Source organism: Panicum virgatum, chromosome 4K (genome assembly GCF_016808335.1).
Source record: "Panicum virgatum strain AP13 chromosome 4K, P.virgatum_v5, whole genome shotgun sequence".
Taxonomy (NCBI): Eukaryota; Viridiplantae; Streptophyta; class Magnoliopsida; order Poales; family Poaceae; genus Panicum; species Panicum virgatum.
The window spans coordinates 32,673,161-32,680,621 of NC_053139.1; positions in this window are offsets into that span (position 1 = coordinate 32,673,161).

Below are 7,461 nucleotides of genomic sequence, written 5' to 3' on the forward strand. Positions count from 1 at the left end.
CTGAGGCTGGTGCCATCGAGATAGGAGCGGAGCTGACGGCGGTGCGCCTTGGCGGCAACATCATCAGCTCTCTCCGCTTCGAGAGCCGTGACAGGGAGCGGGAGCTATTGGTGGAGGGTGGGGAATCATTCTGTTTTTCGCTCATGGAGAAGGAACTGATGGAGACTAGGTTGGAGAATATTCTAGAAAGTGCTCAGGACCTATCACTTGAGGCATTTATTGCCTCCTGTTGTGCCGCTCATCTGCTAGGAGCCGAGGGTAGCTCGAAGTCCGTCATTTTGGACATGGAGGTCAAGGTTGCCGCGCTCGAGAAAGAGAAGGCTACTCTGCAGCTTCGTCTGGAGAAGTCCACCGCGAAAAATGCTACTCTCTCCACCGAATTGGTCGCCACTGCTGAGCAAGTGGGCCCAGCGGAGGAGGCCGCCATGGAGGCGAAGAAGGAGCTGGAGGCTACCGAAGAGCGGCGCACGACGATGAGGAACCGTCTCCACTCGTATAAGGAGGCGGTGAAGGTAGGTGCTTCGGTGCTGCAGGAGGAGCTTCCTGAGCTTCTGGAGAAGTATGGGCTCATGGCTCCTGAAATGTCTTCGAAAGAACGAGACACTGTCGGGCTGGAGGTGTTCTTCAAATGGACTTGGGCTTGCGTCGCCACGGTGGATGCTGGGGCTCACTTTCAAGAGGACCTGAGTGCTGTGGTTGCAGTGTGTACTTTGAGTGCTGCCGTGTACGGGCTCTTCCCCGCCGAAGCTGGCAACGCAGGGATCGTGACGAAGGCCCAACTCTGTTCCCTCTGTGAGAAAGGTTTTGCGTGGCCTGGGGAGAGCGCCGTCCAACCGAATGCGCTTCCTGCCTTGGCGAAGAATATTGCTAAAAACTTCATGGATCATTTTTTCAAAGGTGAAGGTCGTTCTCTGGTGCGGCGCGAAGTTGATCGTTTGAAGCCTCAGGTGGCCCTCTATTCGATTTGTCTTCATTTTTCTTTGTTGTTCCTCGTCTGCTGACTGGTTTATGTTTATATTTCTAGCTCCAAGCTAAAGCTGACGCCATTGCCCATTGTATCCTGGGTGGGAATGAAGAGCCTGCCGCTGCCGCGGAAGATGCTGCTACTCTAGTTGTTAGACTGGAAGAGGGTGCTTTGCAAGCCCTTCCTTGTTGGCACTCCTTAGCCTAAACGAATTACTCCGCAAGCGTACAGAGACTGATGTAGCCTTCACCAGGGAGTATACCTGGGATATCGAATCCAATGAATGGTAAAGTTTCGACCAAATCAAGAAGTACTCAACCGGACACACCAAAAGAGAAAAGGTAAGAGGGAAGAGGTCCTAACTCCAGATAGCCTATTGTTCTACCTAGCAGCGAGCTAACTACTGACTTGATCTACTTTGGCGGCCTCAGGGAAGGACTCAGACTGGGGTGACAAGGAATTCCAATGGCAGTCGGCACTACTGCTATGAAAACACCCGAATGTGGTGGACTACGAGGGACGGACAGGGCTGTCACCACCTGCCACCTACCACAATGGTTCCGTGGGCTGGAACACAACCCGAGATAGCTAGCCAAGCCTGGGCACCATGCCCACAGCTATCGAGCTACTTGCTCCTACCGTGTATTTAGATAGAAAGCAACCTCAAATAAGCAGAACTTGCTACTTACACAGACTCAGGATCCCGCAGATCAAAGAAAGTAATTAAACAAGTAACCAAAGCAGAAAGTAAAGCTAGCGAGAAACTGAAGTTGAGACGAGGAACTTACTCAAAGATATATTCCTCCGAGGTGGATACAAAATATGGAGTAAGACCGAGAGAATTCGAGTCCACTCCTTTAGCTTGGTTTGCACCAAAACTCTCACCTCACTCTTTGCCTATTCTAATACAAGGAGAACACAAGAGTGAACACTCTTCTCTAAAGGATGGTGTGTGTTACAAGTGAGAGGTGGAGCTCTATTTAGAGTGCTTCAGGGTCGGTTCAGAGCTTGGTGTCAGTTGTAAGCAGGTGAGACGGTTGTGCTTAGCTTCCACGCCAAGGGAGATCACCAGAGGCTGACAGGTGGGGCCGGCCGGCCTCCCCTTGGCTGGCCGGCCTAGGGATCATGCCATCTGGCACCGACCTTCCTCTAGATGGCTTGGATTCTCTCCTGGAGTCGGTTGTGAGCTGCTTGTCATTTTCCACGTGACTCTTAGGCCGGCCGGCCTCACCTAGGCCAGTCGGCCTAGCTCTGGCACATCTCGGCCCTCCGTTGCTTTGTCACGTTGATCTAGGGTCTGTGTTGCTCTTCAAGTAGGTTTGGGTATTGGTTCATTTGTTTGTCACTGAAAGTGGACCAATTAGGCTTGGTGTACGCCTTTCGGTCTTAACTTGTGACACTTGTGTAGAGCACTTATCTTTGCTCGATCTTGTGTTCAGGACCATCACCGGGGAGTTGCACGACGAGGTTGCACCTAGGCCGGCCGGCCTGGGATTTCTCCCATTTTGGCTCAATTTTGTATGTTTTGTTCCTGAAATCATAAATGCACCAAAACTCGTAGAACTCATTAATGTTAGTGAAAATTATGGTATTATGGTCCTGAAAATATGAAATCCGAAGGAATGTTGGCGGTAGAATTCACTGAAAACGACCGCCAACACACCCCCACACCTAGACTTTGTTCGTCCCGAGCAAAAAGAGTCGAAACGGATCTTGAGGATCAAGCAAAGTTTAGGGTTCATAAGATCGGGTATGCTTAAGCGTTATTTCAAAACTTTCCCTTTCATACCTCGGATTCCGGGTGGCTAGCGCTGCCGTCTTTACCCATTGATCTCCGGAATGAGTCGATGAAGGTTGTGACCAGTCCCTGCTTCGCCGTACTTGGAAGGGCTTTTCAGGTCTTTATAAAATCAAGGCATACTCTTTTGCTTGAACCACTCATTCGCTCATTTTATTCAAACCTCACTACCCCTGACTTTTCTCCTTGCTAGGCGTATGTGGAGCTCGGGTAAGGGTGATTGCTTATCTTAAACATTCATATTGCAAGTGCAAACGTAATGTCTCCTGGTAGTTAAAGTGTTCATCACTCAGGTCACGTGCAAAGTGTAGATGGAGATACACGTCCTTAGTGGTACTAACTTAAGCATTCTTCATTTCTCCCCTTTCTCATCATTTTTTTACTGAACTAGCATGAACGCCATTCATATGTTTCTTTTTCCTTTTTGTTTCAGGGGGATGAAGAGCTTTCTGCATCCACATGAAGGACTGTGGAGTGATGGCCATGTACGTGTATGACCCAAGCGATGAACAACCATAACTGACTTCAGAGGCACGGCGTTTGAACAAGCTCAGAAATGAGAAAGATAGCTATAGGTTTGAATTTGTATGTATTATTGCAAAGGCTCTGGAATCGGTGTACGGCAAGCTGAGCACAGGAGTTGCCTTGTTTTGTATTTTCGAAATAAAAACTTCCAAGACTTTGAATTAGGAACTTGTACACCTTCATGTCAGCATATCACAAAGATCAATAAGCAAGAAAGCAAACGATCCTAAACATGAGTTCCGAGGTAGGCAGGTACTTGTATATGAAATAAAACTTAGCACATGTCGATTCCATGAAGAGATTTCAACTCTTCCTATGCAATTCGTTCAAGGTTTTATTTGAAGTTAACCAGAGTGAATCTGAATGAAAACAGGAAGGATAGGGGAGTAGAGATATCAAACCACCTCCACGCAAATGCCCTCGGAGAGAGGCCAACAAGTGCGGCCGGCCGGCCTAGGGTAGGCCGGCCGGCCGGCCTGCACCTGTGGCCAAACTCTGTGGCCCTTTTGCAGATGTGCAGGCTTGGTGTACACTGTTCCAGAGAAGTTGCCTTGGTCGATTTGATGGCGAATGTTGGCCAGCCGGCCTGAATTCCCTTCAGAATTCATTCGAATTTCTCTGGAACGTTGGTTTCGTCCTCCTCGTTTGAATTCACTGCGCACTCAGCGAAAGATCAGAGCAGGGGTGTGGTTGGCACACACATATGCACCAACCACAAGAGCACAAGAAGGAATAACCTTTTTTTATTCAAAGCAAAGTTGGGTGCTGCTGCATACAACTGAATTAACTAAACAAATGAAATAAAGGAATTTAAAATGCAGCACCGAAACCTAAACCTAAGACTCTTCCTAGACCTAACACCTATTTCGGGTCCGGGGATCGGTAAAGATCCTCGTTCCCAGTCACCTTCGCAAGACGTTTGATCTTTGAACAAACGGCCTTGCGAAAGCTGTCAACCCGATCACCCAACTCCATCCTATCGATCTCTGACTCGGCCACGCGCTCGTCCATGTTGTTGAGGCGTAGCCGGAGGGCAGCGAGCTGCTCACAGAGAGAGGCGACGTCGGTGGGCTCCTCCTCCTCGTCCTCGTCCTTGTCCTTGGTATCCGTGTAGGCGTGGATCTCTGGCGGAGCACGGATCGGTGGCGGCTTGATGTGGCACCGCACCGTATCCGGTGGGGAGTCCACACTGCTGTGATCCGATGGCGGGGTGAGCACCTTCCCTCACCAGACCTTGGCCCCGGTCACGCGATAGCATGGAGGGCTAGGACTGGCGAGAGAGTACTCCGGGGAGTACGTGGACGAGTCGATGTGCACAGCTTGGAGTGCAGCGACTTGTGCGACACAACCCGCAAAGGATGTTCCCGCGCTCTTGGTAACGACCTTTCTAGGGGAAAGAACCCCTGTTGTAGGTCGCACCGGGCTGCGCACGCGGGAATGCACTATGGCCCCTGCTCTTGGCCTCTGGGCAGTGCTCTCTGCCGAATCGGGAGACGCCCGGCCTCGGGGTGAGGCCGGCCGGCCTCCTCTAGGCCGGCCGGCCTGGGGCTGGCACCCCTGGCCGGCAGGTGACGACGGAGAGAGGGCGGCGATCTCCAGGGATCCAAGGATCCTGACGCTGCTGGACAATGCTCGCGAATGGCTGGACTTGGAGGGCGCTTTTGGAGTGGATATTGTCGGTGTTTTACCATCGGGTTATCCGAGGGGTATCCCGAGGATAGTGGTTGTAAGTAGGGACTCGCCAAGATCAGAACGCGATGGTGCAAGGAACACAAGGATTTAGACAGGTTCTGGCCGCCGGAGCATAATACCCTATGTCCTGTGTGGCGGTTTGTATTTCCTTATGTTTTGTTCGATATTTTGGAGGGGTCCCTGTCCGCTCTTATATAATCTGGGGGGATAGGATTACATGGAAAGTCCTAGCCGAGTACTGGCAGAGTTCTACTCTGAGTTGGTCGGGTAGTTTCCTTGTACTCAACTAGTCCTACTGCTGTACGAGTAGTTACAGTAGAGGTAGGGCGTATCTGTGTGCTATTCCCTACTCCAAAATATTCCACGCCTGTGAGCAGTCCTGCTGCCCCATGTCGGACAAGCCCCCGAGCTCTTCGTAGTCGAGTTCCGCAGGTGCCTAGTGCTTCTGAAGACGTTCTTTGAGTGCCTCCGAGTGCCTCTAGAATCCATTGCTCAAGCTTGGAGTCTGTCGAGTGCTTCGAGTAGTCTTCCGAGTACTTTTTGGCTATGTCGAGGCTATGAGGTGCTCAAGCCCCGAATCTTTTCTTCAGATATGGCGCACGATGTACTCGTGCTCCATATGGAGTAGCCCCCGAGCCTTAGGTTGAACTGTAGGATCAGGCTGAGGATTATCTCTGTCTTTGGGGTCCTTCAGATCTTCATTTGAATTTTAGATCATTTTTGAAAAAAGCTTTCCATTTATGACACGTATTCCGCAGCCCCCAATCCTTGACTTGAAATCTCTTAATTTAGGATTAAGGTTCCAAAATCGATGCGTTCTTTGATGTGTGACCTTTGAGCTTCTTGGTCGCCACGGTTGGGGAAGCCAATCTTGAGCTTCGTCCTGATATGTCGGGAGGTACATTCCGTATACTCCTCGCCGTCAAATTGGTGACTGGAGGGCCATGTGGTTTTATATCGATAATCACGCACCGGCACTTCCTGACAGAGTTCCTGGTCCGCCCAAGCGGTGTCATGAGTGGTTCAACCATGGATATATTCAAGTTCAGGAAGAGGAACTGCTGCAAAGAATTGTTGTTCTGAGGAATAAGGGGGTGATTGGTGCAACAGTTGTTTTTTCCTGGCTTGGAAGACAGATTCAGCTGCTGCAGAAGCGTTGCCATGCTGGGTTCGAGTACTCTGGTTTGGATGATCCTTCTAGATTTTCTTCAGATATAATTCATCCGAGTGAGGCTATGGCGATTCTGTATAGCATATTGGAGGGAGTGGATTCTGAACCCGAACTCCCCAAACTTTATCGCCGTAAGAATCCGCCGAATCCGGTAATTTTCTAAACCTTCGAGTGGTTTTTCTTTTCCTTTGCGCTTGTGGCTGAATGTTGCTTTTGTTTGCAGAGTGATTTTCTTGTGTTCCGGAGTGATTTTCCACTGCCGGAAGTGCCTCGTCTGCTTCATCAGACCCCAAGTTCTCATCGACCATTTGTTGATTCTCATCCGGATCCGGCTAAATTGGATGATTTAACAGATGAAGATTCTGATGGGGGTGCTACTCTTGCAGAAGATGTGAAGGGTAAGGCGGTCGAGTCCTTGGATCGAGAGGAGAGCCCTCAGCCCAAAGCCAGCACTAGTTGTCCCAAGAAGCTGAGGACAATTGTGCGGAAGAGGAGGGCTAGCAGTGATGCCAGGTAACTCATCGAGTTGTTTTTGGTCCTTTTCTGAGCTTGCTACTTGATATGATTGCTTCTATTGTAGCCCTGTAACCGCGCCCAAGCAGAGGTATAACATCCAATTAGCAGCTTGAAGTAAAAAGCTTAGCTAAAATCAGTAAGGCATGAATACATGAAAAATACTCAAAGCAGATTATGTTTAAACAAAGATGAATTTCTACAGAACAAACTACCAAACTTATGAAGCTCAAATTTTCTCAGAACATGCTTCATATGCTTATGAACATCCTATAAAGTTTTCATAATTTATCTAGGCATAAAACAGAAGTAATAATTTTGGCAAAATTAAACCACACAGGGTAAAACTAATTAGTACAGAAAGTTCTATAGTGTTTCTGGTTCACAAATTTTACATGCATGGATATACGACAAAAATAGAGATCTACAAAAATTCTTAGAATTTTCGAAGCAAGGAAACTATTTATCACAATTAAAGCCTACTTACCAAGCATTAATTCAAAGATATATCTAAACAGATAAAAAATTTCTCAAACTTGTGCAACAACAATTTTTTAGTAACATGCAAGGATGGAAAAAGTTTCACACTCAGAACTATAATATTTTTACCAGCACAAATACACTAGCAAAAATAGTAGATCTAGGAATCTTGAAACTTTGACCTAGTTAAAGATGTCAAAAAGGGTTCAAAATTTTACCAGGCACTAGTAGCACTGCAAGACACTTTCTAGCCAAAAACCACATAAAATTACTGAGCACAACTCCTAGAACAATTGAAGCCTATTTATTCTATTTTTT